The sequence below is a fragment of the Xyrauchen texanus genome, chromosome 35 (assembly GCF_025860055.1).
Source record: "Xyrauchen texanus isolate HMW12.3.18 chromosome 35, RBS_HiC_50CHRs, whole genome shotgun sequence".
Lineage (NCBI taxonomy): Eukaryota > Metazoa > Chordata > Actinopteri > Cypriniformes > Catostomidae > Xyrauchen > Xyrauchen texanus.
Genome location: NC_068310.1, coordinates 21,767,956 through 21,795,693, shown reverse-complemented (window position 1 = coordinate 21,795,693; position 27,738 = coordinate 21,767,956). Strand labels below are relative to the sequence as shown.

The following is a 27,738-nucleotide window of genomic DNA, read 5'->3' as shown; positions in this document are numbered from 1 at the left end:
TCACAGCGGAACATTGCCCAGAGCATAAAACTGCCTCCGCCGGCCTGCCTTCTTGCCATAATGTACCCTGCTGCCATCTGAATGGTGAATGGTGCACACTCACCCGGCCGTCCATGATCTAATAGAAAATATGATTCACCAGACCAGGCCAACTTCTTCCATTGCTCCATGATCCAGTTCTGATACTCACGTGCCAATTGTAGGTGCTTTTGTCAGTGGACAGGTGTCAGCATGGGCACTCTGACCAGTCTACGGCTACATAGCCCCATTCACAGCAAGCTGCGATGTACTGTGTGTTCTGACACCTTTTTATTGTAGCCATAATCATTAAGTTTTTCAGCAATTTGTGCTACAGTAGCTCTTCTGTGGGATCGGACCAGATGGGCTAGTCTTCACTCCCCACACGCATCAATGAGCCTTGGGCACCCATGAACCTGTCGCCGGTTCACAGGTTGTCCTTCCTTGGACCATTTTTGGTAGGTACTAACCTCTGCATTCTGGGAACACCCCACAAGACCTGCAGTTTAGGAGATCCTCTGACCCAATCGTCTAGCCATCACAATTTGGCCTGTTAAAGTCAATCAGATCCTTAAGCTTGCCCATTTTCCTGCTTCCAACACATGAAATTCAAGAACTGACTGTTCACTTGCTGCCAAACATATCCCACCCCTTGATATGTGCCATTGTAACAAGATAATATATTTTTATTCACTTCACCTGCCAGTGGTTATAATGTTAGAGTTAGGCTAATCAGTGTATATATATATATATATATATATATATATATATATATATATATATATATTGTATCTGTCATCATCTGCATTTTTTACTTTTAGTTCTAATTAGAACAAAACATTTATTTAATGCCTGAAGCCTTAGAAACTTGGAGTTTGACCTGTACAGATATTCTTTCAAACAAACAAGTTAAACAAGACTCATATTCATAGCTTGTTCCAAATCTGCATTTTGGTCAAATAGAAATAATTGTGTTTGTTGACCTACTGAGAGAATTGCATCTTAATATTCACTTACTGTATAGTCATTTGAAAAAACATATCTAATAATATTGATTCTTGGTTTCAAAATACAGCTGACAGAAACTGATCCTTGCAAGCCATCAGGCCAGCTGCACTGTCTATACAGCTGGTCATATCCAAGTGTGGGTATGTGGGTGTGTGTGTGTGTGTGTGTGTGTGTGTGTGTGTGTGTGTGTGTGTGTGTGTGTGTGTGTGTGTGTGTGCGTGCGTGTGTGTGTTTGCCTCACACCCATAGGGGACATCCCCAACTCCATTGAGCAGGCTGAACGCTGACCACCGACAGCTGATAGTGGACACCAGCCAGAATGCATCTGTAGCCAGGCAGCGGCCTAGCCAAAACCAATCCTTAGCTGGACTTAAAAGAAAGTGAAAAAGGAACAGGGCCTGAACCAACACACACAAAAACAAGACAAAGACCACACAATGACCAGACTCTTGTGAGGAACACTTATCATATTAATGCGGAGTGGCTTAACATCTCCTTTAGTGTTCCACAGAACACATGTGGGAGAGTAAAAATGACAGAATATTATTTTGGGGGGAACTATTCCTTTAAGAATGCCAGATTTTGGCACTGGGTCAAAATACCAGTTGCAGAGTTTGACAGTGATGGAAGGCAGTCATTTCCCCATGAAGGCTGTATTCAAGCCTGAAGAGGGACAACTGGGCGACCACCATGGAGCGTTTCTGACCCGTCTCTCACACTGTCATCTGTCTGTACCGTCTGTTGGCCACATGCATACAAGTCCTCTTTGGATTAATATGTTGACTTTTCGGTCTGTCTACCACCTGGACACAACAACTAACTTGCTGAGAAAATAGCTCCACCCTGCCCTAACACTCTACCCTCTATTTCTCAATTGAATCTATTTTTCTTTCTCATATTTCATCATTTCCCCCTCTCTCATCTCTCTCCTGTATCATTTCCACCTTTATCGATCAAAACAGGCTCTCTATAATTGGTAGGTCTATTTAGTGACTGCGTTAGACACCAGAATATCAGCGGAAGAGCAGAGAAGAAAACGAACAATAGAGAGAAAGAAAATGCATACTGAAATGAACAAGTGAACTCATCTACCTGAAGACAGTGGCACTTTGGTAATGGTTATTGTCTTATAAAAGGCTGAGAGCCTGGAATAATTCACTTGGAAATCAATTTTCATCACACCATTCATACATTAGAGAGCTGTGATGGACTGTGGGAGAAAAACACCATCTCCCCCATTTCCTCTTTGACAGTTTCTTTCTCTGTCCTCCACGTATTGTGCACTGACCCCATTTTCATTTTCTGCACTTTCATATCAGCTCTAGCGGTTCATTCCAGCTTATTCAGAAAAAGTTAATTAACCTGTAGATTAACTGACTCATTCAAAACAGCTCCAAATTACAAAAAGAACAGCCACACGATAATCTTTGTTAACACGAAGTACAATGTGGCACTGTGCAATGAGCTCCATCATGATTGGGTGTGGAAATCTCTTCCACATGTTCAAGAGCACAAAGTACTATCCCCATTTTTGTGGCCCGCGTGATATCGTCATCATTGTGGCAACCGTAACTCACAAACATATACTGTAATCTAAGTAGCCATTCACACTGTGTTCTGTTCTATTCATTGGGATGCATCTCGATTGTTTTAACAGAAAACTAAACTAGACTATAACAGGACTTATAACCATAAAACAATGACAATCTAGAACTAATAACAAAGTAATCAAACAATGAACCAATGAAAACAAGACACATAAACATGGAGGGAAACAGGATGATCACAAGGCAAGGAAACAGGAACAAAACATGGCATGGAACATGAACAAACATTTCAAAATAAAGGACATGAACAAAACATGAACAAAAACACATCTAGATGTTACAGATAAATACTGTATATTTTTAAATCCCACACCAAATAGAAAAGTATAATGCCATCCGTGTCACACATTAAAACTTTCAGTATAAACAGCTTTGTTAATAGGAGCAATTTCATTTTGATGTGCCGTACTGCATCGCATACATTCTGTGTAAACATGGTGGAACTGTAGGATGTTTATGGTTGCCAAGCAACGATTTAAATGGGAAAATTATGAATCTAGAATTAAACTTATATATGGTCACACCATCACAGGTGTGTGTATATTGAATATTTACAACAGCTTCAAACGTTGCTCAGAAAATCTGATATTTATATACAAAAAATATATTATTACTGTTTTGAGACTTTAGTTTACTCAAATTTAGTTGACTTAGTTTTGTTAACTCAAATGTTACATAATGTGAATCTGTTTTTGTATTTATGGTTGACTTGTTGTTATTTTATTTCTATAAATAATCTTTAGGTTTTTATTCATTAAGATCCAAATGAAAAAAAAGAAAATAATCACATGAGATCATTTGAAATGAATCATGTTCACTCAACACATGAATCATGTGTTTAATTTACAAGATTATAAAAAAATAGGCATTACAACATTGATACTATCTATATATATATATAATGAAGCCTACAATAAAATCTATCAGATGATCCAAACAAAACACACAAATTCATTATGGGGACTGTTTTGCAAACACATTTTTCATTTTGAGAGCAATTTGGTCACTTTCGGTGCCATTTTTCCACAAGCCCCAATTAATTTCTGACCCTCTTTTGGTGGGTTTACTTTTCAATAAAAATAACTACAGTATATGATACAGCATATACCTTTATCATAATCTAAAATAACTCATACCGTGATAAAAGTGTTTTATCAGTGCATACCACACAAAGTCTACTTGACTCATTAATACAAATTAATTAAAATTACTAGTCTGGCCCTGTGTGTCCCCTGAGCTTTCCGAAGTTAAGTAAACCTGTTCTAGAGGAATGCTGATGAAAATGACCACTGTGCCCCACCATCGCTGGTCTGATTATGATGCTGCATGTGTTTGGAAGATGCAGGTACTGATCGTAGTAATGAGGCCAGCCAGTGTTTATGGGTTAGTGTAAATGTTTTATGCATTATGCTGATGAAGCTCCTTTTGCTCTGCCCCTAATAGGGGCAGTGCAGTGTTTAACACCCACCCGGAATCCCACCCACCTCCCCCTTCAACTCAGCTCAGTCCTTTCAAAGCCAATTATGCAGTCGTATGACAGCACATTCAAAAGTACCAATTAACTCCATCAGTCCCTGCTTCTATACACACACATACACACACTTCAGATCAAAACAGGATGTTAATGGGCATCCTACTGAATTTCATCTTCCTTATCCTCTGTCCTCTTGCCACTTATGAGACCAGCATGTCATAACCACCATAACACACTCTTTTTTTTTATTATCGTTGCTGGAAATAAACAGAATGTGGTGCGTGCAAATAATCTTTTAGCCTACGAGTGTATATAATTAATGAGCATAATAAGAGTATTGCTTTGTTACATCTCTATTAAGGAATAAAAAATTTAATTAAGAGCGAAGTGCTCTAGTTCAGATCAAAGATTCTTGTTCGAATGCTAATAATTTGTTGCATTTTTTTCTTAACAATTAGCCAGACACACATATTTTCCCCTTGATTTTTTAATGTGCTACTACTTGCTGTGATGGACAATAGCATCATACCTATTGTAAATACGATAATAACTCCCAAACTAATTCATCCAATTAGAATAAAAATAGATTAGGACATGATTTGGATGATAATGGGCAAATGTGCCTGAATAAATTGAGATGTAAACTTGGCAGGTTTCACTTTCCATTCAAAATAAAAAAATCTAATAAATTAGGCAACGAACGAGGCTGCAGTGCGGGATGTATTTTGGATTCTTAAGTGGAAGCTTGCTTATTGCTAGCATTATGATAATGATGTTTACAAAGCTAGTGCTCTCTTGTAATCTTTTCCCATTCATTTGATTTAGACATTTAAAGCAGAAGTGTGTCAATTCTTTTTTTTTCTTCTTTTTCTTATGTTCCAATATATCCCAGCATAATATGCATAGACAACTGTAGGTAAAATATTTGTAGGTTTATGCCATTAAAAAGTGTAAACGCACTGGGACACTATTACAAAATTGTTCTGATTGTTTGAGCATCTCATCCAGCCCAACGCAGCACAATTGGCTCAACCAATATGTTTTGGCAACAAATGACAGATGGAGGAGAGTATAACATTTTATTTATTTCTGTTTGGTGACAGTAGTGGTGCTGAAAATACATTTCAGCTTTAATACACATAAGGATAATTCCAATAGAGCAAATGTAGTCTATTCAATCACTTAACATATCTGCCATATGATTCCCATTCATTCTAATTTTTGACACAAGAGTGCCTGCATTAACAATTATGGTCGGTAAATCAGCATACCAAAAATGTGTCAACAGCTGATTTAATATGTCAAAAAACTGATTGAGATTACGAAGAGCAAACAAGGACAATCTGACGAGATCTATAAATGGCAACGTGATTTCAAAGTATGTCACTCACTCGACGTTGTGTCGATGAGTTGACACTAGGGTTCACTCCTGCGGAGCCCAGACATCTCTGATTTTGAGAAAAGGCCAATGAGAATTGCCGTGTGGAATTTGCATGCCACTCCCCCGGACATACAATATAACAGGAGTGACTCTGCAAATACACATCAGATATCTTCTTAGGAGCCGAGAGAGCAGTCACAGAGCTGAATTCCTCTGCTGTTCATTCACCTCTACAAGCTGTTGGTTTTACGGCGCTTTCCAGCGGTCCTCCCCCTCGCATACTACGTTGTGCTGAGCACATACCCCTGGGCGCTTCAGCAGCTGAAAAAGAGCTCACGGAGTGAATAACTTCGTTTATATATATATTTATATTCCCAAATATATATATATATATATATATATATATATATATATATATATATATATATATATATATATATATATAAAACACCAATTAAAGAGTATATTTCTCTAAAAGAGTATCACAAACGGTGAAGCGTCTTTTTCAAGATGTCTTTCCGTTTGTGTGTGTTTCCTGGTTGCGGTCGTTCTCTCTCCCCGTCTGATGGCCACGATAGCTGCCACTTGTGTCTGGGTGCTACCCATGCAGAGTCAGCGTTTGTGGATGGTTCTTTCCCTCACTGCGAGAGCATGGCCATCGCTACGTTGCGGTCGTGGCTCCCCAGCCGCTCCCCGACTCGGTCCTTCTACCTACGGGTATGAGGCAGTATCGGCTAGCGCTGGGGGCGATATGGGGACCTCAGTGGGAGCCTCTCCGCCGGGTACAACCCCACGGACCTCCCACTCCCCGCCACGCTCGTATGCTCCAAACGGCTATGCGATTCAGTTCGCCAGGCGCCCGTCCAGGTTCAACGGTGTCTGCCCCACCACGGTGAGAGGCGAGAACGCCGCTGCCTTGCATGCGGAAATTGCCTCCCTCCTACAGAAGGGCACAATAGAGGCTGTCCCTCCAGCCGAGATGAAGAAGGGGTTTTACAGCCCCTGCTTCATCGTAACCAAAAAAGGCGGCGGGTTGCGGCCAATCCTCGACCTGCACAGACTCCCGTTCAAGATCCTCACGCAGAGATGCATTCTAGCGAGCATCCGGCATCTGGATTGGTTCGTAGTGGTAGACCTGAAGGATGCGTAATTTCATGTCTTGATCCTTCCTCGACACAGACCCTTTCTCCGGTTTGCCTTCGAGGGTTAGGCATATCAGTACAAAGTCCTCCCCTTCGGCCTGTCCCTGTCCCCTTGCGCCTTCACGAAGGTCGCAGAGGCAGCCCTTGCCCCACTTAGGGAAGCGGGCATTCGCATCCTCAACTATCTCAATGACTGGCTAATCTTAGCTCACTCGCGAGACATGTTGTGTGCTCACAGGGCACCTCAGCCGCTTGGGGCTTCGGGTCAACTGGGAAAAGAGCAAGCTCGTCTCGGTTCAGAGCATCTATTTCTCGGTATGGAGTTGGACTCGGTCTCAACGTTGGTACGTCTCACCAGCGAGCGCGCACAGTCAGTGCAGTGCTTTCCTTTCTGCAGGAAAAGTTGGAGGGACGGCTGTCCCCCTCCACCTTGAAGGTGTATGTAGCCGCTATATCGGCACATCACGATGCAGTGGAAGGTAAGTATCTAGGGAAGCACGATTTTATCATCAGGTTCCTGAGAGGCACGAGGAGGTTAAACCCCCCCAGGCCGCAACTCGTTCCCTCGTGGGCCCTCTCCGTGGTCCTTCGCGGCCTTCAGGGAGCTCCCTTCAAGCCCCTTGAGTCAACAGAGCTAAAGGTGCTCTCTCTGAAGACCGCCATCCTGACGGCGCTCACCTCCAACAAGAGGGTAGGGGACCAGCAGGTGTTCTCTGTTAGCGAACTGTGCCTAGAGTTCGGTCCGGCTTACTCTCATGTCATCCTGAGACCCCGACCGGGCTACATGCCCAAGGTCACCACAACCCCTTTTAGGGATCAAGTGGTGAACCTGCAAGCGCTGCCCCAGGAGGAGGCAGATCCAGCCTTGGTGTTGCTGTGTCCGGTACGTGCTCTTCACATCTACTTGGACCACACGCAGAGCTTTAGAAGATCCAAGCAGCTCTTTGTTTGCTTGGCGGACAGCGGAAACAGAGGCTCACACACTGGGTCGTCGATGCCATCATGATGGCATACCACGCCCAGCACGTGCCGCCCCTGCTGGCCTACGAGCCCATTCTACCAGGGGCGTTGCAGCTTTATGGGCATTGTCCCATGGCGCCTCTCTAGCAGACATGTAGAGCCGCGGGTTGGGCAACACCTAACACCTTTGCGAGGTCCTATAACCTCAGGGTTGAGCCAGTTTCGTCCCGTGTGTTATCAGGTGACACAAACAGGTACGTTCGGGTCAGCTGGCTGGGTGTATAGCTTGTGCATAGCACCATGCGCACAGACATGCACTCTTTTCCCAGTTGCTTTCGCAGGAAGTGTGAACCCTGGACGTTCTTCCTCCCTAGCCTAGCGGCCGTCGAGTCTTCGGAGAGGCCCCCATACTGAGGTAAGTGTGCTGGTTGTCCCCTTCGACAACCCCTTTGGGTAGGGTCTACCACGACGCCGTTCCACACGATGTGCTTCTGCTGCTAAACGGTAAGACCGTGTGTGTATTCCATCTAAACCCCCCCCCCCCTCTCGGGGCCAGGTGTGGTCTCCGCGGTGTGGGGACACCCCCCAGCTTGGACCATATATTTGGCCCCCAGCCGAACGATATCGTTCCTTTTACAGGGAAGAATAATAGAGAGAAGGCCCTGGCTGGGCCAACCAGTCCTTGTACTTCTGAGCAGTTAGCCATTCCCCTAGGTGCAGGGGACCGCTTCATGCCTGCCAGTGTGTTGGGGGTAGTTATATGACGGCTTGCTGCGCTGGCTACGAGGCACACAGAGGTTTGCCCGTCTCGCACCGCCGGTCTGCGTAACTCGGTTCAGCTCTGTGGCGTTTTCCATGGGGACCCCTAGTGTCAACTCGTCTCGGTTACTGACGTAACCTCCGTTCCCTAATGGAGGGAACGAGATATTGTGTCCTGCTAGCCACAATACTGAACCATCCACTGAAAGCGTCGGGTCTTTGGCTCGGCTCCTCAGTGCGATACCTGATGTGTATTTGCAGCGTCACTCCTTTTATACCCGTATGACCGGGGGAGTGGCATGCAAATTCCACATGCCAATTCTCATTGCCCTTTTCTCAAAATCAGAGATGTCTGGGCTCCGCAGGAGTCAGAGTGTCAACTCATCGACACAACATCTCGTTCCCTCCATCAGGGAACGGAGGTTATGTCAGTAACCGAGACGTTTCCTCTCCTATTTTTACGCTCCCTCTTTTTGAGTTACTGCAGGACTGCTTCCTTTAAACCCTGTGATTGCTCATGTTGAAAGTGATGATAACTTTTACACTTGAACACTGTCATGAAAGAACCATGGGAAAAATAAAAGCACTCGTCTGTATTTAGATCAGTCAGACTCATTAGAATACTAAGAGCTACTGAACACGGTCTCACAATAGAAGCAGAATGTTAGAGCTGAGGAACTTTGGCCCAGCCATTTCTCTGCCTAGTGAGAAGAGAGAGACGTTTAAAATATTCAAAATACATTTTACAGTGTTGCATTTTGGTTGCAGTTAGGTTACATCACAGTAAAAAAAAAATTTAAGCAGTCTAGAAACCACAACAACAATAATAATAATAATAATAATAATAATAATAATAATAATAATATAAACATGATGTGCAGGTTTTGTTTATGTATTTAATCTGCGTGTCAAAATTTGAGTTCTGTCCCTCTCTCTTATACTTATTTTTTTCTATTGGTATAATTATTCTATGCTATTGGGGTTTTCCATGTCAAATCATTCAAATGTCAGAAACTTCTTTGGCAAAAAATTTTTATATTGTAATTTTTTTTTCAATGAACACTTTACATGGACAATTGACCCAAGTGTGGCGAACTGGATTCATCAAAGGTATGAAGTCCCGTTTTGATATTGCATGTTTTCATTTGTACCCGTCACAAATAAATAAATTGCTGTTTCTGGAGCATTGCTATCGTGAAACAGAGATCGGATATCAATGTTGAACCCTTAGACCTTTAAAAATATGTATAACTTTAATTACATTTATAGACGGTAAATTATATATTAAATGTAAGCTGAGTGACATCACTACCGCATGCGGTCGATTGCATATCAACAGGTTAAAGGAATTGTCCCCAAAAGTGACAATTCTGCCACTCTTTACTCACCTGTCATGTTGTTGTCTGTGGACTGTTGAAGACAAAAAGGGATGTTAGGCAGAATGTTAGTCTCAGTCACCACTTTCATTGCATCTTTCTTCTGTACAATGAAAATGGTGACTGAGACTAACATTCTGCCTAACATCTTCATTTGTGTTCCACAGTAGAAAGTCTGCAGTTTTGGCACATCATGAGAGAAAATAAATGATGACAGAATTAAAATTTGTGGATTCATACGATAAAGACGTTACCACAAACTGTGCAAGTTTTTAAACATAATTGTTCTAGTCGGGTAGATCTTTAACCCATGCATTTGTAGCTACGTAGGCCAAAGTCAGACATTGAGGCAGTGGTTTGTAGTGATGGATTGAAGGCGGTGGGTGGGAGGAGGGGCAGATAGGGGTCAGCGTAAGCAATTCCCTCATGTCTGTCTGTTGCCTAAAGCCTGGCTCCGTCAGGCAGTCTAATGGAGACCTCAGCCCCATTTGAGCAGACCCCCTGGAGTCTGCCCCTCACACATCAGAGGAAATGCTGGTGATGTGTGTGTTTAAGCAGTGGATCCGATATGAGCAGGGTAGAAGAGAAACAAAGGAGGGAGGATTATGGATGGATGCCAGGATTTTCTATTAATGTACAGCACAGGGGATCAGAGATGTCTGCTCACCAGATGGGTCCCCCACTTAACTTTAGACAAGGTGGGGGTGAACCTCAGCCCTTGCCTTTTCTCTGCCTGTCCCTGCCCTTGATGTGACCAGCTGAATGTTAAACAGATTATATTACAGTGACCTACCTCATATGCTTGCTTCTCACCCACGGTGACCTGTAGGTCATCACTCATTAACCATTCAACACAATCAGCCTTATCTCCTAAAAGCCATGTACGATATTGTTCCATCAATCAACCATATTGAGACATGAAATCAATGGCGCATTTGCTACATAAAGCTGGTCACAATTGCATACTGTTACCTGTTACTGTCTACATTATTACCTTTCAGAGTAAGATGTATGTATGCGTTTGTGAGTGTGTGGGCAGGCCTATTGATAATGATGTGTAAGGAGATTCTATGAGTTGACCTCAAAAGGATTTAGGTTAGTGTCATTAAATGCCTTTAGCAGCTATGAAACCATTATAAACACTAATGAGTTTTGTTGATCAGTACAGGTGCTCCCCCTTGTGGTTAAACCTCAAAATGCAGCACTGACAAATGGCCTGCCTCTTATATATACTTTAAGCAGCTCTTAGATCATTTTGCATCATAATCTCACAGGACAGAGCAATCCTTAAACTAAGTGTGCAAACTGACTGTTAGCTAAATGTTAATGTCCCTCAAACACACTTAAGCATGCAGTCTTCTTTAATTAAGGTCAATATCTATGAGTGTGGCAGTACTGTACTGTAGAGTGTGTTTGAAGAAATTCAGACAATAAGAGCTAGAGGTGTGAAGGTGGTGTAGCTCACACTTGCCTTGTCAAAATAACATCTTGCATCAAGAAACAGGGTTCTCCACCCTGACTAGCAGGTGTCGATATGGACGAAGAATGTGAGTCGGCAAAAAACAAAAGAAGAAGAATGTGGATGTGAACGTGAAAGTGGAGATTTATAGTAAAAAAGGACTTAAATATTGATCTGTTTCTCACCCACACCTCTTACATTGCTTCAGAAGACATGGATTAATCCACAGGAGTCTAATGGACTACTTTTATGTTGACTTTGTGATTTTTGGAGATTCAAAGTTTTGGCTGCCGTTTATTGCATTTTATGGCTCTACAGAGCTGAGACGTTCTTCTTAAAGGGATAGTTCACCAAAAAATGAAAATGTTCTCATTATTTACTCACCCTCATGATATCCCAGTTGTGTATGACTTTCTTTATGCACCAGAACACATTTGAAGAAAAATAAAAAAATATTGTTTGAAGCTCCAAAAATCACAGAGAGTCAGCATAAATGTCATCCATATGAAACCAGCTTTTGAATTAAATTAATGTCTTCACGACACGATCACTTGTGGTGCAAAAAAGATAAAAATGTAGGTACTTTTTAAACTCTAAATCACACTTCCGTTATGCAGCGGTATGCACGTGTGACATAATCGCAATGGCATTTAAAACAGGCGAGATCTGATGTATGTGCGTCGCAGACGGAAGAGCAGCGCTTTTTACAAATTAGTAGGTGGATGTTTCTTTACTCTTCAATATGTGCTTATCCTGGATGTCTCAACCGAGTGGAGAAAGTTAAATTACTTCATGGCAACGCAAATACCTCACACGTCGTGTGATCTCCACCCTCTCCTGAAGCTTAACGGAAGTGATTAAAAAGTACTTAAATATTTATATTTTTTCGCACTAAAAGTGATCGTGTTGCTTTTGAAGACCTGCCGAAGTTGTATAGTTTATGCTGACTGTGATTTTTGGAGCTTCAAAAGAGTAATAGCCATTCACTTGCATTTTAAGGACCTACTGAGCTAAGATATTTTTTCTATTTTTCTAATATGTTAATTTTCTTAATTCACATTTTTGTCTGAACTATCCTTTTAAAATCCTTGTTTGTGTTCTGCAGACGAAAGACAGTCATACACATCTGGGATGGCATGAGGTTGAGTAAATGATTACAGAATTTTCCTTTTTGGGTAAATTATCCCTTTAAATTTTACTCATAAAACAGTGGAATATAGCAGCAAGCATATAAAAGTTCACACACAAACAATTTACATTTACTGTCAATTTCTTTTTTGTTTTGTTATTTTTTGACACAGTACAGTCCACACAGGTCAGTTCTCTGGTTTAAATCATGTCCAAACGCGAGTCTAAGGTACGCAGTGTCTGACCTGAACAATAGTATGTTCCATCTCACTGGATTCAATAGAAAGACGCTGGAGAGAAAACCTGCAAATTACAGAATGAAGCGTAAAGCAAAGGAAGTAATACCTTCAGTGGCCACCAGATGGCAACAGGTGCTCTACATAAATATAGCACAAGTAATATAATTTTCTAGTTTATTTCCCAATTCAGTTTAATCAAAGGTTTTAATCAGAGAGATCTGTAGTGGTTCTATCCTTCACAAGAAGAGGTAAGTTGGGCTGGTTGAACACCTAATTCAATTAGGCATTTTAATTACGCCAAATGTGGCATTATGATGACCAGGAATGAGAAATATGTGGCATATCTCATTGCTAAAGCATCACTTAATGCCCTGGGCTCAGTATTGAAAAGAAAAATGCCTCTCCAAACCTAGATTGAAATATAATTTTTCATCCCTACCTTTACTCTCTTTCTCCCTAGAGATCATAACAACAGTACTTACCAAGCATGAACATTCAATGAATCAAACTAGTATGGTTTTACTTGTCCTGAAACTAGCCTTGAGCCCTTTAAAAACAGGACTATAAGTAGCAGCAGTGGCTGCTTGTGTTACATAGTACTCTAAGAACTTAGCCAGACTTGGTTAAACACTGACAGGCAGTTAGCTGACAAGTGTTTCTCTGCTGCTCCAAAACGAGCTGTTGATAAGTGCATGCTGGACTAAAAGAAGGCTGCAGCCTCTCATGGATGAGCTATGGCCCTCGGCCAATTGAGCAAGCCACGGCAATAACTGCTACAAAACTTCAATTTGAGGGTGAGTCAGACAGAGCCCAAACATGGTGGAAGGTGTGTGACAGATGGAGAAAGAGGTGGTTGAGTTTAGAGTTACATTTTACTTGAATGGGATCCTAAACAACAATTTTATAGCTAGACCGAATGAGGAGAGCCAACGGGTGAATAGCACTAAAGACAACATAGACGATGATAAATGTCAGCTTGTATTCATGAGAGTAAATCTAACTGCTGACTAATTGATGACAAGGCCCAGAATGAATCTGCAGACTTCTCACATTTCCACTATGATTTTGAGGGGAAATCTGCAGAATTCTGTGGATTTAAAGACTGCATGACATCAACATTTAGAGTTTTGTGGCTTTTAGTGCATTAACGTAGGCTTTCAGGTCATCTGTATACTAGTGCACTCCTAAATACTGACAAAATGTATATTCAGCATATAAACACATTTAAAATTTACAGTCTCTTCCAAAAAAATATGCCAAAAATAGAGATGAATCATACGAATCATACATATGAATCAACCTACAAAGAATTTTGTCCAATCAGATGTTCTCTAGAATGAGAATGTCCCATCCTCTATTACCTCCTGCAACCAACTAGCAAGTTGAAAATCATTTAACTAAAGCCTATTGGCTAATTAAAAAGCCATTAGACATATGTCCCGCCCTAACTTCCTTTTTCACTTGTCCAACAATTTCATGGGGTCTTTAAACATAGTAAAATGTGTTAAAAAGAGCTGAGGTACTACACTAGTACTCAAATATTCAATTCAAATTAGGCCAAAATATAAAAAAATATTTAATAAACAAACTTTTTTTTTTTTTTTTTATGAAATAACAAACCCATTTTATAAATTGCAGGTGTTCAAAGTCTGTTGAAATTGTTGGCACCGATTCCATGTGGGCCTAATAATGGACAGGAACACTGATGCAGCACCTAAGCCCTTCTTATTCAATGTATTTTTTATTTATCTCTGTAAGCACATCCTGGTGCATTCTTTCAAGTCGATTTACACATATAATGTTACACATATCCTCTTTCCAGGTGCATCACAGTGAAAGGCTATGATCATCACCTGTCAGCTGTGTTGATGGAAAGTGCAGGCATGTCAATGTTAAGTAGAGTCTCATTTGCACCGACACATCTCAAATGTTCCCCACATTTCCATTTATTCCTGCCACATTTGTTCTAGATTCAACATTACCCTTATGGCCCTACAAGACACTCCATGAAACAATCACACAAACAGCATGACTGGTGTTTTTCACCCATTTTGGATCAAATAGTGTACAACCAATTAGAGCATGCAGGGAGCTTGCGACATGTTCAGTGGCATAGACATGAGGCCTCTGGGATCCTGCTCAGCCCTGTGTGCAGTAGCAGCTGCAGTATGCAAAATGCAGCTAAGCTCTAACTAATCCCCACAGTAGGGAAAATAAACAAGCAGATATCAGTACAGATAGTAGAACTGGCTTGGCTCAAGCACACCATGATACAGCTGATCCCAATGACAGCTACTGGTTGCAGCTACAGGCTGGAGTGATCTCAGACTGAAGGCAGTTTGCAATGAGATGCTGATAAACAAGGGGAAGGTGGTTAAGACATACATACCTACTGAAGCCTGACAGCTAGAAAGCACCTGAAGCATAAATAAAAACAGTTTACTGTCAACAGAATGTTATAAAATTGATAGTTCCGGCAGTAAATTTTGATTAGATTAGGTAAATTCAGAACCATTGTGTGACCAGGAAAAGGGCGAGGCCGGGCTGTGATGGAGCACGGCCGGCGCTGAATCAGCTGATCAGCGGGAGAGTGAGATAAGGGGCAGACGGAGATGCCGGTTTGAAAGAGAGACATATGTGGTCACATTGCATGTTTGTCTGTTTATGTTTGTTTTATGTTGAGGTTCTTTTTAAACTTTATGTTTGCTCTTCAGCCGATTCCCACCTCTTCCTTGCCCGTCCTATATGTGTTACAGTGGTGCCGAAACCTGGAAGGGAGGAGGGATGCGCTGTCGCGGAGTCCTCGCCGCTGCCATCCGCCAGGGGAGCAGCCGCGGCCGTCTACTGTCTGCCGAGAAGGGGAGGAGCGGTTTTGTCTGCCAGGGGCTGGAGGACTCGCTGCCGTCCGCCTGGGGAGGCGCAATCTGCCGTCCACCGTAGGGTGACAGCGCGTCCGGGACCCGGCGAACATGTTCTTCTCTCTCTCTCCTCTCTCTTTCTGTGTGTCTCCGATCGTCCTTTCCCTCTCCCTATGTCTCCCCTCATTTCTCCCTACAGGTTCACAGGAGCAAGGGTGAGCCACCAGCTGACAGAACAGCCGGAAGGACAGCGTCCCCCTCCCCCCCAGAGATAAGGGGTGAGTTAGTCAGACCGGTGACACCCCGGCCTGAATTGGGCAGGGGAGGAGTGTGACAAGGAGGAGGGCATGGCCAGGCAGTTATGAAGCATGGCCAGTGCTGAATCAGCTGATCAGGGGAGAGCCAGATAAAGGGGCGGCCGGAGAGGTGCTGCATGTCCGTTTATGTTAGTTTTAAGTTTACCATTCAACTTTGTTTACTGTTCAGCTAGTTCCCACCTCCTCCTTGCCCGTCCACATTGTAAAATGTCCAATGCATTTACACCTGTGCATAGTGCATACATTAATTGATTGGATCCAGAGAGATCCAGGAGGGTGGGAAAAATTACAAGGATAAATCACAATGCCTACTATGGTGGCTGTAACAATGGAATTCAGTTAAAAGAGGCAATCGCATTATTGAGAGAAGCAACGTCTGTTTTATTTATTCTAGAATATGTATGTACATTAGCCAGAGCAGCTTTAAAAATACAGTTTAGCTTGATTTGATCTACTAATGATTTAAGAACTGCTGATTTGACATACGGTATGTTATTGAAAAGTAAACTAGAGACTAAAAATTTTCCTTACTCGAATAGACAGGAGCTTTATTTTCATGACTAGAAAATTGCTGCCCATTGTCGTTACCAAGATGTCAGCTAAGTTAGCTGGTTTGCCATAAAGCAACTTAACCTGCTTTGCATCATAACAACATACCTTAAAGAGCCATTCACAATGAACACAGTTTTGTGTCCATCTGCGCTCTTTTTCCAGTGTTTTTTTTTTCAGTGAAAACTTATGCCAGACTGACTTTCTAGACCATTGCACTGCATCCAGCATTTGTGTGTTTGTTTGTTTGTTTGTTTCAGAATTTCGTACAGGAGTGACATGTTTTTTAGATGCCATGTCAGGTAAAAAGAATGTAAACTTTAAAAAGTGTGTCTCGGGATTCCTGCAATCAGTTTTATGCTTTGTGCTGCATCTACCTTTTTTTATCCCAAGAACAATTTTGGTCATAACGGCCCCTAACTGTGCTAAAATAACACTTAATAAATAATTTTTGGACGAGTTGTTTTCCAGGTCCTTGTGAAATGACTGTGGTTGCTTGGCAACTGCAAACTCCTACAGTTAGCATAATGAACTGTATTAGCCTAATTGGTGGCAGAAAATTGTATTTTAATCATTAGGACTGTCGATTTAATAGCTTTAGTTAAATCCATTACATAAAAAATTATGCGCTAAAAAATATAGCACAATTAATCATGCTCCAGACCTGTATGTAAATTCTGTAATTAAGAATATTCCTACCTTTGTAAATCTTGCTTGATGTACCACCTTAATGTTTTTTTTAAGGATATGCAACAGTAGGGGGCAGTCAGTGCAACTCCAGCAATATAGGCAATGCACTTGTAAAACCACTGAGAACAGGAAGCAGGCAGGTGCTGGGTAGATTACTTCTGAATTGCAGTCCATTACTGATTACAAATTACATGCCTGAAATTGCAATCAGTAATGTAATCTCCTTGATTATATTTTTTAAGTATAAAAATATATTACATATAATATATACATATATATATATATATATATATATATATATATATATATATATATATATATATATATATATATTTGTTTATTTAATTTTAGATTACCTTTGACATAGAACTGTGTATCTTTGTAAAATAGAATTAAAATTAAAATCTTAATTCAGCAGGATCTGTCCTGTTTGTTTTGCGAGATTTGCTGTCAAGTTGAATCCAGCATCATTCATAGTGACAGACAGCAGCGAGTCACTAATGAATCTAAACATTTAGATGCCTGCAGCGCAGAAGCCCTAAGTGCTGTGCAATGGGGCTGGCTCATCACCACCGTATAATTGCGACCTCCCAGGTGCCGAGGAAACAATAAACTTATTAACGGCACTCTCGCTGTGAGATAAAGAGCACACTGGAGCGAACACACAAAAATGCATGTGATATTGTTCTGTACATGACTGCAGCTCCTACCGGTGAAAAACATTCAATCTTACTGAGGTCCCACTGGCCCTTTCACAAGCGGGGCCCAACAAAAAACACAATTTTCCTTTGCATACATTTTTAATGCAGGTTCTTAGAAATGTCTGAATAGCAGTTCAGTGATAAACGAGGGCAAGAAAAACATGGGGGATTACTACAAAGGGACCTGCCGGTCAGCAAATTCATGACTTGAAAGAAAACAGATTTTTCGTTCGGCTTAAACAATATGCTAGGAGAGGTTTAGGGCAACACAAAAATGTATGCTAATAGTTGGAAGAAAAAAATGGCCTCAAACATGGAGGGGGAGCGAGGTGCTGATAATCCAGCAGAAAGCAAAGCCATGTTTATCAAGCATCAACCAGGGAAAAGGAAATATAGAAACAGACAAAGGGTGTAGCGAGTATGGCTAAAGGGACAATAGTCACTAAAGGCCCACGGTGCTTTGGAGTGGTGTTTATTGGATGCTGTTTATATGTGACCCTGCCATTGAGACAAAAGAAATGGGACAGGTTTTTTTCACACCTCTGAGAGAGCTGGATAACAAACAGCCTCATTGAACCTCCCAAGCTGTAGGAGTTCTATCACAGCAGTTCATTGCACCATCAGAGGCCCACATACACCAATGGCTGGCTACACTGTGAGGTAAAGTACGATTGAATGGACAAATTCTGCTTGACTTGTAGAATAGCTTGTTTGCACATGACGTCACGTCACTGCGTTGCTGTGTAAATGCAGATGGAGGGCAGGAAGTGATTTTCTACATAGGAAGCACAATCACTAACTCAAATGTTTTGCATATTTTACGATGCTCAAATCAACCAAACCAAGAAACCACAAGGAGCTTTTATCATGTACCAAAAGTTGTTGTTCATAAGGGGGAAAATGCAAGAAATTGACTCAAAAACCCTGGAAAAATGGCTTGTAAACCTGCGTCTGTGGTCTGGAGGAGCTGAGTCGGACAATGCTCTTCTGTGCACTGACCACTTCGTCAAAGGTAAGTTAATACAACTTATGTGGCTATGTTTATGTAACGTTAGCTGTTTCCGTACTTTGTAAAGTTAAAGAAATAGTTTTTTTCTTTTCTTTGTTTGAATTTGTACCCCTGCAACTGAACAAAAATACGTAACGATAGCAAAGCTAATTACAAAGTCTTTGCAGGCGAACGTAAATAACAAGACGGAGAAGTCATTGCAGCTCATTGCAATTGCATGGCAGGGAATCATGTTTTCTGATGATCCATATCTTTAGTGGCCTTTCAGCAGACCTTTGAGAGTGGTTCACTTAATAACTTAAAGTAAACAACATTAAATTAAATAGCATTTAATGTTTGTTGCTAGATTAATCCACAGGACAAAAAACAAACGACAGTCATTGTGGAGCACCTTGGTACCGAGGCTGTTGACCCAACCACTAACAAAAAAGTTGTATGCCTCCATACATTTGTATGCTTTCATTTGTTTTCTTGTTTCTTGCTTATATCTACTTCCTCAATGGCAGGCAAGTATTCAGATGAAAAATTGCTCCTCTTCATAACATAAGGATCACGTCCAACAAATGTTGTGATTTTCTGTTTACACCATTCTCTCGTAATAGCATCTAAACTAGTACTGTACAGACTTTCCTCCATCTCGTCCATTCTGCTTTTCACTTCCTGCCCTCCATCTGAATTTCGCACATCATAAGAATCACATGACTGCAAACAAGCTATAACGCCATATGCCAATCTGGGCTGCATTTCCCAAAAGCATCGTAAGCCTAAGTAGATCGTAGAAACCATTAGCACCAATGATCTCTACGATCAATATAAGTTTATGATACTTTTGGGAAACCCAGCCCTGGGTAGTGTTTTATAGTGATTTTATTACAATTAAGATTACTTTACTTTACTGTTTATTACAGACTTGAGTGGCAACAGCAATATGATGTTTGTTTGTTTTTAAAGGTGCACTCAGTATTTTACATCCAGTAAATTAATATTTATTATAATTTAACCTTTATTGGCATGACTGTTTGTTGTGTTGTCAAAGCATGAGGTTAAAAAAAAGAGAACAAAAAACAATATTACAATGTTCAGTAATATATTCTGTAGCTCTCTCTCTCTCTCTCTCTCTCTCTCTCTCTCTCTCTCTCTCTCTATTTCTTTCCCTTAAAAAAACTCTCACATATCAACATACATATGACACACAAACACACACACACACACACACACACACACACACACACACACGCTGAGTAACCATGTTTTATGGGGACTTTCCATAGACATAATGGTTTTTCTAATGTACAAACTATATATTCTATCCCCTAACCCTACCCCTAAACCTAACCCTCACAGAAAAAACGTTCTGCATTTTTAAATTTTCAAAAAACATAATTTATTGTGATTTATAAGGTCTTTTCCTCATGGGGACCGCAAAATGTCCCCACAACGTCAAACATTTTGGGTTTTACTATCCTTATGGGGACATTTGGTCCCCACAAAGTGATAAATACACGCTCACACACACACACACACACACACACACACACAGTCTTTTCACTCATTCTGTCTTACCCTGTCAATCTGTAATTTGTTTTACATTTCATTTGGAACTGGTAAAGAGTTTTGTTTGGGAAGAAGGAGCAATGCGGGGGGCGGCTGGACTTTCTGTTGCAAGCAAGCCGCGACTGCAACGTTGCCATGGTCATGCTCTCGCAGTGAGAACATGAACCATCCACAAACGCTGCCTCGGTGTGATCGCAACCCAGACGCACGAGACAACGCCTGTGGCCGTCTGAAGCGGAGAGCACTCTACCGCATCCAGGAACTATGCAGGGGCGGAAGGGCATCTTTATAAAGACGCGTCCTGAAAAAGGACGTTCAACGCCAGCTGCGTATTTGCTCTTTTAGAGGAAATAACTCTCAGAGAAAATCACTCTTTTAGAACTCTTTTAAGTTTCTTGTGCTGTCGAAGCGCCCAGTGACAAACTACACTGACGTGCAGAGAAGGAGAAAGCCACTGTAATGTGCCATCGAATCCAACAGGCAAGCTTCAGAGGAAAACAGGAACAGGTGTGACTCGCAGCTGACTGCAACACGACCATCGGCTCCGAAGAAAATTTCTGAATGAACTCGACGTATTTGCACGCTTTTATACCCGTATGTCCAGGGCAGGATATGCAAAAACTGTCTGCCTAATTCCCATTGGCCTTTTTCATAGATCAGAGGCATATTCGGTGCTCAAGAGAGACCCCTAGTGTCGCTTCTTCGACACAACGTCGAAGTGAGCGACAGATGGGGAACTAAAACTAACAAAGAACTGACAATCAAAATGAAAAACAACTTAATTGGAATTCAAATGTTAAAATGAAATATAAATAAAAACGAAATAAAAAATATTAAACTTTTTTAATCTTGTTTCTGAGATTAAGCGAGTAGAATTTGGCTGATCATGTAATTCTACCATGGCAGCCTCCATGTACAAAAGTTACTGATATGACTGGTGTATGTTTGAAAATCACAATTAATTTATTTAGAAGTTAAACTTTTTAAATGAAGGGGAGAAAAATACTGACAGCACTTTTACCACCTTTCCAGCTTTTAAGGCAATTTTTTATTGTGTTTTCAATAAAATGAAAGAAAAAAAAGAAAGAAAAGAGTTTAGCGGTCATTACATAAAAAATATTTGACCACAGAATGCTGTGATTGACCAGAATAAAGTATTGAAGTGAGCCGTGTAAGAAACTGAATACTGTCCTCCTTAATAAGAAGAATGTCATATGTCATTAGTGTTGCAAACAACAAAAAATACAGAGTTTGCAGAGTTTAAGGTGAGTTAATAACCTTGTCCCTCTATTTCCTGCACTACCGCTAGTGGACTACTGATGTCTGCAGCAGCAATCACTGCCAGCAAAAAATGTAATAAAATAAAAATAAATATTCTAGCAGATAATGATGAGAATTCAGGCTGTTGTGTTAAACTAATAGTAATTCACTACAGTTGCCCTGGCCCTGTGTGTGTTGTTTATGTGTTTGTATATTTGCAGTGGAAAGAAGAGAGAAATCACATCTCTGCAGTAATGAGCTCTCCAGGCAACAGCTGCTTTGATACGGGGCACCACATTTACACTTACAGTCACCCCAAACTGAACCTACCGTGCCAAATGAAACCTCTGCAAGACTCTGCAAGAGACTGTACAGAGTTAATATAGAGAACAATAGGAGAGCACGGTATGCACACGTAAATTCAGCTTTTCCTAAACTGTAGTCCACACAAACCCCTAGGGGTCCACGTGGTAAACAAAGATATTTGTAATAGCAGAAACTTAATCTCATTTTGTGTAAATATTTGATATAAATAAGCCTGTTTAGGAAGCTAAGAGGTTTGGAAACTCAAGCCACACTTAAATGTGCGAATATCATTTAATTTATCAAATAAAATATTAAGCCAAAGGGCATTTATTTTAAAGAAAGATAGCACCAGCTTAATTTTCAAGCAAAACATTCCACAAAAAGAGGTTTGCTAGGTTTTAAATCATTCATTCATTTAAATCAAAATTAAGACAAAAAGTATTTAGACACTGGTTGTTAAATTTAAAAAACATTTTCATGGTTAATGTGCTAAATTACACTTGGTAACTCTGTTGGGACGTGTGTGAACTTGAGAGGAACTGACTTCATACATCCACTGAAAATCAAAGTTAGTTCTGAGAAAAGGTCTAGCATCATAAGTTGATAGATGCCACTTGGTTTTTAATTTTGTTATCTAATCCAATGCAATGAAAATTAATACACTGAAATTGTATTAATTGAGATTTAAGTGTTCAAATCCTTTTTGGAGCCACTGTGGCTAGCGGTGGTACCCAAAAAAACATCTATTTCTGTCTTACATTTCAGGTTTACACTCTCAAAAACAGAACAAACATCTAAAGTAAAAAAGTGAGAGATCCCGTGGAGCAGTTATTGTGTTTCATTAAATAACTTCACTCTCCAAGCACAGGAGTCCATTCCCTTTCAACACTTGCTCCTTTTTTCTCCTTTTCACCCTCTCTATTTCCTCTCATCACTGTGACTTTCGGACATGGTACACTCATTGATTCTTCCCATTCAATCTCCTGGGAGAGAAAAATTCCCCTGTTCCCCTTTGCTAAAGCGGAGACTATTAGTGTGCAGGGTGACCGAGGAAGGGCCCTCCATCTTTTAACCACACTCCAGGGGTTTGGCCACAGTTTGTGTGTGCTGAGACCGCATTGATCTTTCACACACTCATTACCGCTATTTTCAATTACAGCTTGGCACAGCTATCAAGCCACTTTTTTAAAAAGAGGCCCTTCTCATTCTTTACAGGCTTTTAGATTCCTCACAGGCCACCTACTAAAAGAGGCTCTCTATCCAGACCGTTCCTTCAGAGAAACGGAAGCTTATATAGGACAGTGGCGGACAACACCGTTCGCTTAACAAAGCACAACAGTCTGGTTCTGAATCTCATTAATTTTCAACATAGACAGACCTGATTTTTTATGAAAACCTAAACACAAACCTACCGTTAGCTCTGAGGTTGTCAATCGATGGTATGTGCTTCTGCACAGCAAAAAAAAAAAAAACTAAACAAAATAAAACTTTTCTTAATAAGTATTTTTGGCTTTTTTTCCAGAAAAATATCTAATAACTAAATTAATTTGCCAATGGATAAAAAAAATTAAAAAAAAAGTATACTTGTTTCAAAGGGAAAACATTCCCCTATTGACAGATTGTTATTTCTTGTTTTATGCATAACATTTACAAGATGTTGTCAAATTTCTTTGAAAAGTCTTAATATCTTCTGCCAAATTGCTTGTCATGTAAATTTTTACTGTAAAACAAGACAAAAACACTAATTAAGAATATTATGCATTATTTAAAATGTTTTTTGTTTTTTTGCTTGCTTGTCTGTATGTTTTAAACTCATGATTAATAGTGGAAATGCTGATGAGGAACTACACTACTCATGATTCTAAAGAGAAAGATCAACCAATTAAAGAATAGCTGTAAACAAATGTGCCAAAAGAGCGGCTGTTGGTCTTTGTTTAGAGTTTGTCTCTGCAGAATCGAGTTAGTCTCCCTAAAATTTACAGCAGTCTCAATGCAATAAACTTAAAAACATTTTTACTATACTTATTGTCAACTTTAAATCAACTGTTCTATATTTTTGCCTTGTTTTTAATTTGATTACATCATTTGCAATGCCTAAAGAATATGTTGTTTAAATCCTCATTAAGTACACAGTCTTACCTTTTTGTCTAATTGTCTGATTTTCAAATACTTTTTGGCTTCAAATCAAATCTTGTAATCTTGTGATTCATCTAGGAGCTGGCTGGTTTGGTCCATGGCTTATAACTGTTCAATGAAGATGTTTATGAAATCCCTGTGGAAAAACATTTATGGAAAAAATACTTCCGGAACCTAGATGGCTGAAAAAGTCAACGGCCACTGTTGCACTCCATACGGGTGACAACAATAGTGGGTGGGAGGGATGATTCCATAGCATCATGGAATGCAAACAACTTCAAAACACATCCAAAGCTGTTTTCCCCACTACCTGAAGAAGCTTTTTAAGCAAACCAGAAGATAAAGCAGTAGATAAGTTCAAGGCTCAGTACAGCAGCAAAGAAGGGATTTAAGCATAAAACATCTAAGCAATAGAAAAACTTTTGGAGAAGTTAGTAAATGCTGTGCTTACCTGCAATTATCATTCTATGATCTTCAGAAGACAAAAGTGAGGCAGAAAGAGAAGATAAGAAAAACATTGGTTAGCATCGGTTAGTGACAGCTGTAATTATAAAGTAATTGTGGGACCTGGTTTGCAGTCAATATCAATTACCCATAGAGTGGGACAGAATGAAGTGGAGACATAACAAGAGTATACAGTCTGATAGTGGTGATATCTGATAAAGCTGAGCAGTCATGTTCCTCACCTCACAACCTCACAAACTAAAACATATAAAACAACTGCTTATGACAGCACCATTATTTAATGCACATCTTGGTTTCTATCGAGAACTTCAATAAGATTAATTGTGAAGTATTGACAGCAAATACAGATTAATCCTTAGAAATCAGAGGGGACTTCACCAGGGTGAATCTCACAAAACCTTGTGATTTTCATTAATGTATCGAATAAATTTAATGATAACTAATTTGTTTTGCAGTACGAGAATTAGAATTTGGGTGGAAATGTGCTTAATGTTCATAAAAAAGTAAATCCAAAAAACAAACAAACAAAAAAACTTATTGGCTGTTAAATAAACTTAATTTTCTCAAAACAATTAAAATAATTAAACAAAATAAAAACAAACTATACTAACCTACAAATACTTTGTAAGGTGGGTTTTGATTGTGGGATTCAAGACCACATCACCAGTTTTTTTTTTCCCCCCAAACAAAAGACTAGCTGCCATTATGTGAATAATGCCCTGGCTGACATACAAGCAAAAAATACACACACACACACACACACACACACACACCCACGTTCTATGAGCTCATGTCGTCGCCATGTCAACCTCTGCTCTGATGCAGCTTTTGGGTAATTGATATTGACTGCAAACCAGGTCTCATCTATAAAGCATGAGTGTGTGGTGAGGATTGAATTTACCTAGGCAAAGTAAAGCAGACAGCCACAACAGTGTATTATTATGACCTGTCAAATACAAGCCATTCACAACAGCTCCTGACTTTTCTTAACCCTATGTAAAACTGCAACAGGTTGTGTTCACCTCACTATTTTATCGCACGTTTCATCCAAGCAAATCTGCGTTCACTAAACCTTTTCAATAGAGCTACCAGGTTTCCCTTTGAGTATTACAATTACAAAATTCTTTGTAAATAGTGCTGAAAGCACTTTTTTGAAAAAATTCTTTTTGCTTTTTTTGCCTGGTGCAATTAACGTTGCGCTTTTGAATGTAAAGGTATTAAAAAGAGATGTTTGTGTACGTTTTCTGTTGATCATAGCTGACGAAATGCATCAAATGATGATCAAATGATGGAGAACAGCATTATAACTGGGCATATATTCAGACACGCAGTTCACTCAAGCATCTTCTCTGCATTTTAAAGAGAAGATTCAGGTGTCTTCGATTGCAGTGCAGCAGAGGCGTTTCCAGCATTGAAGGACAAACGGGGCTTAGCCCAGACAATATAATTTCCATACTAGCAACCACTTCTCTGTAGTCCAAAGCTGGTGAGAGGGTATTCTTTGAGTTTTTCTATGGCTGGGCCTGTTTCTACAGTTCCTAAATCTTCCACTCTAGTACTATCCTCGACTAACTCATTCTCTCTCCTCCCTGAATCATCTGTGATGCAAAAGAACAGATACAGCACATAACTTATTGCAAATCAGCTTCAAACAACTAATTCATCAAGTGCTACATATTTCAAATTGTAGACCAATACCATTGAAGAAAATGTATTGGGAAGAGCAGATCAGTGAGATTGCTCTAAGATCTATCATGATTCTTCAATTTTCATGTACATTACCATAAAGTCATCACAAAAGAGTTATATTATAGTGAGTAAAGTGAGGTAAAAAAATATATTTAATATAAATAATTTATATTTTTTGACATAAATAGTCAAAATGATGTATAAGATCCTAAATTAAAGCAATACATGAATGACTTTGAAGTTCATTGACACACCATGGCATCGAACTGTATATAATTCTCAATGTTCATCTGTCAAAATCCTCTCTTTAGGATTATTGGGATAAACAATGTTTCACTTAACTTTCTCTAAAGTAAAGTGACTGATTAATTGTTAGCAGTTTCCATGCCTGATTCTGGCACAGCTGCTGCTGGCTCCTCAGTCTGGAGCTCATCTTTGCTACACGCTACAAAACCATTTAATCAAATCAAAGTGTATATTTACTACAAATTAATATCACAAAACAAGTCACACATACATTTTATGTTAATGCTTATTGGCTATCCTTAGAGAAAACAACACCTGATAAACAAGAAATGTACCCTCCGAACGGGATTCGAACGGGATTCGATAACAAGTGGTTTCAACCTGTTGAGCTCAATAGAGTGATGTTTACACACTGCACAGCTATCTACCTGCTGGCTCTCGTTACAAGTGCAGTGTGATAAAACTAGTGTTCCTGGCTACCCACTGACTTCTTTCGGCAAAATCCCCAAAGCCTCATTTGCTTCATTTTTGCTGTCTTTCCTGCTAACTGCTGTTAACTCGCCAACTCCCCTACCTGCTGCATATTCAACAGAGAGGAAGAAATGGAGTAGCCCATAGGCTACCGACAGCAAAGAAACGTATTCTATAGGCTAGATTATTTTTAAGACCTATGTCTATTTTTACAGGCTGTATGCAGTATGTGCAAAGCCAAAGCACAATGAAATAAGGCAATTTATGATTGCGGGGGTTTACATAGGCTATTGCCGGTTTCATATTTGTCAGTCAACATTTCAAAATACAGGGGCTACAGCCCCAGCAAAATCGGCTGCCGCTGCCTCTGCAGTGCAGTATGATGCTGTGCAGTCTCAGTAAAGTATACCAGATGTCATTATAATTACCATAGGAGCCATTCAGACCGAACATGTTCCTGCATCAAAAATGCTAGATGCAGCGCATTGAATATAGAAGAAAGAAGGTGTCTTGAGATGTGATTTTAAAAGCTGAAGTCCCTGATTTGCCATCTAAAAAACGTGGCACTCCAACGCGAGACACTGCGCAACGGCCAAATATGTCAATTGTTGTCATAGAGAACTTATTTAAAAACAGAACAGATGGAGGCAACAAATAATTTGGTTTAAACAGCCCATTATTCTGCACTTGGAACTAACTCGATAGATTGGGAATTACGGCATTTTTAGGTATGTTTAAACTGCTACCTGATTTGCATAATTTCCTTTAATAAATCAGGCCCGAAAACAATGCAGAGAGTGCATGCAAAGAAATCACGCTCTCGGTGGGCACAATTCATTCTTAGTGAATTCCACCCTTAAGTTTCATCTCCCGTCTCAGATTACTAGGATCTTTTCATCATTTATCATCCCAGCTGGTATCAACTGTGAGGCAAAT

At 40.2% G+C, this 27,738-nt stretch overlaps 1 protein-coding gene across 2 annotated transcripts in view; it reads right to left on the bottom strand.

The window, feature by feature from the left end:
* Nucleotides 1–27,738, bottom strand: part of LOC127629228 (agrin-like) — a 393,795-nt gene that overhangs the window by 239,288 nt on the left and 126,769 nt on the right. The window lies entirely within an intron of this gene.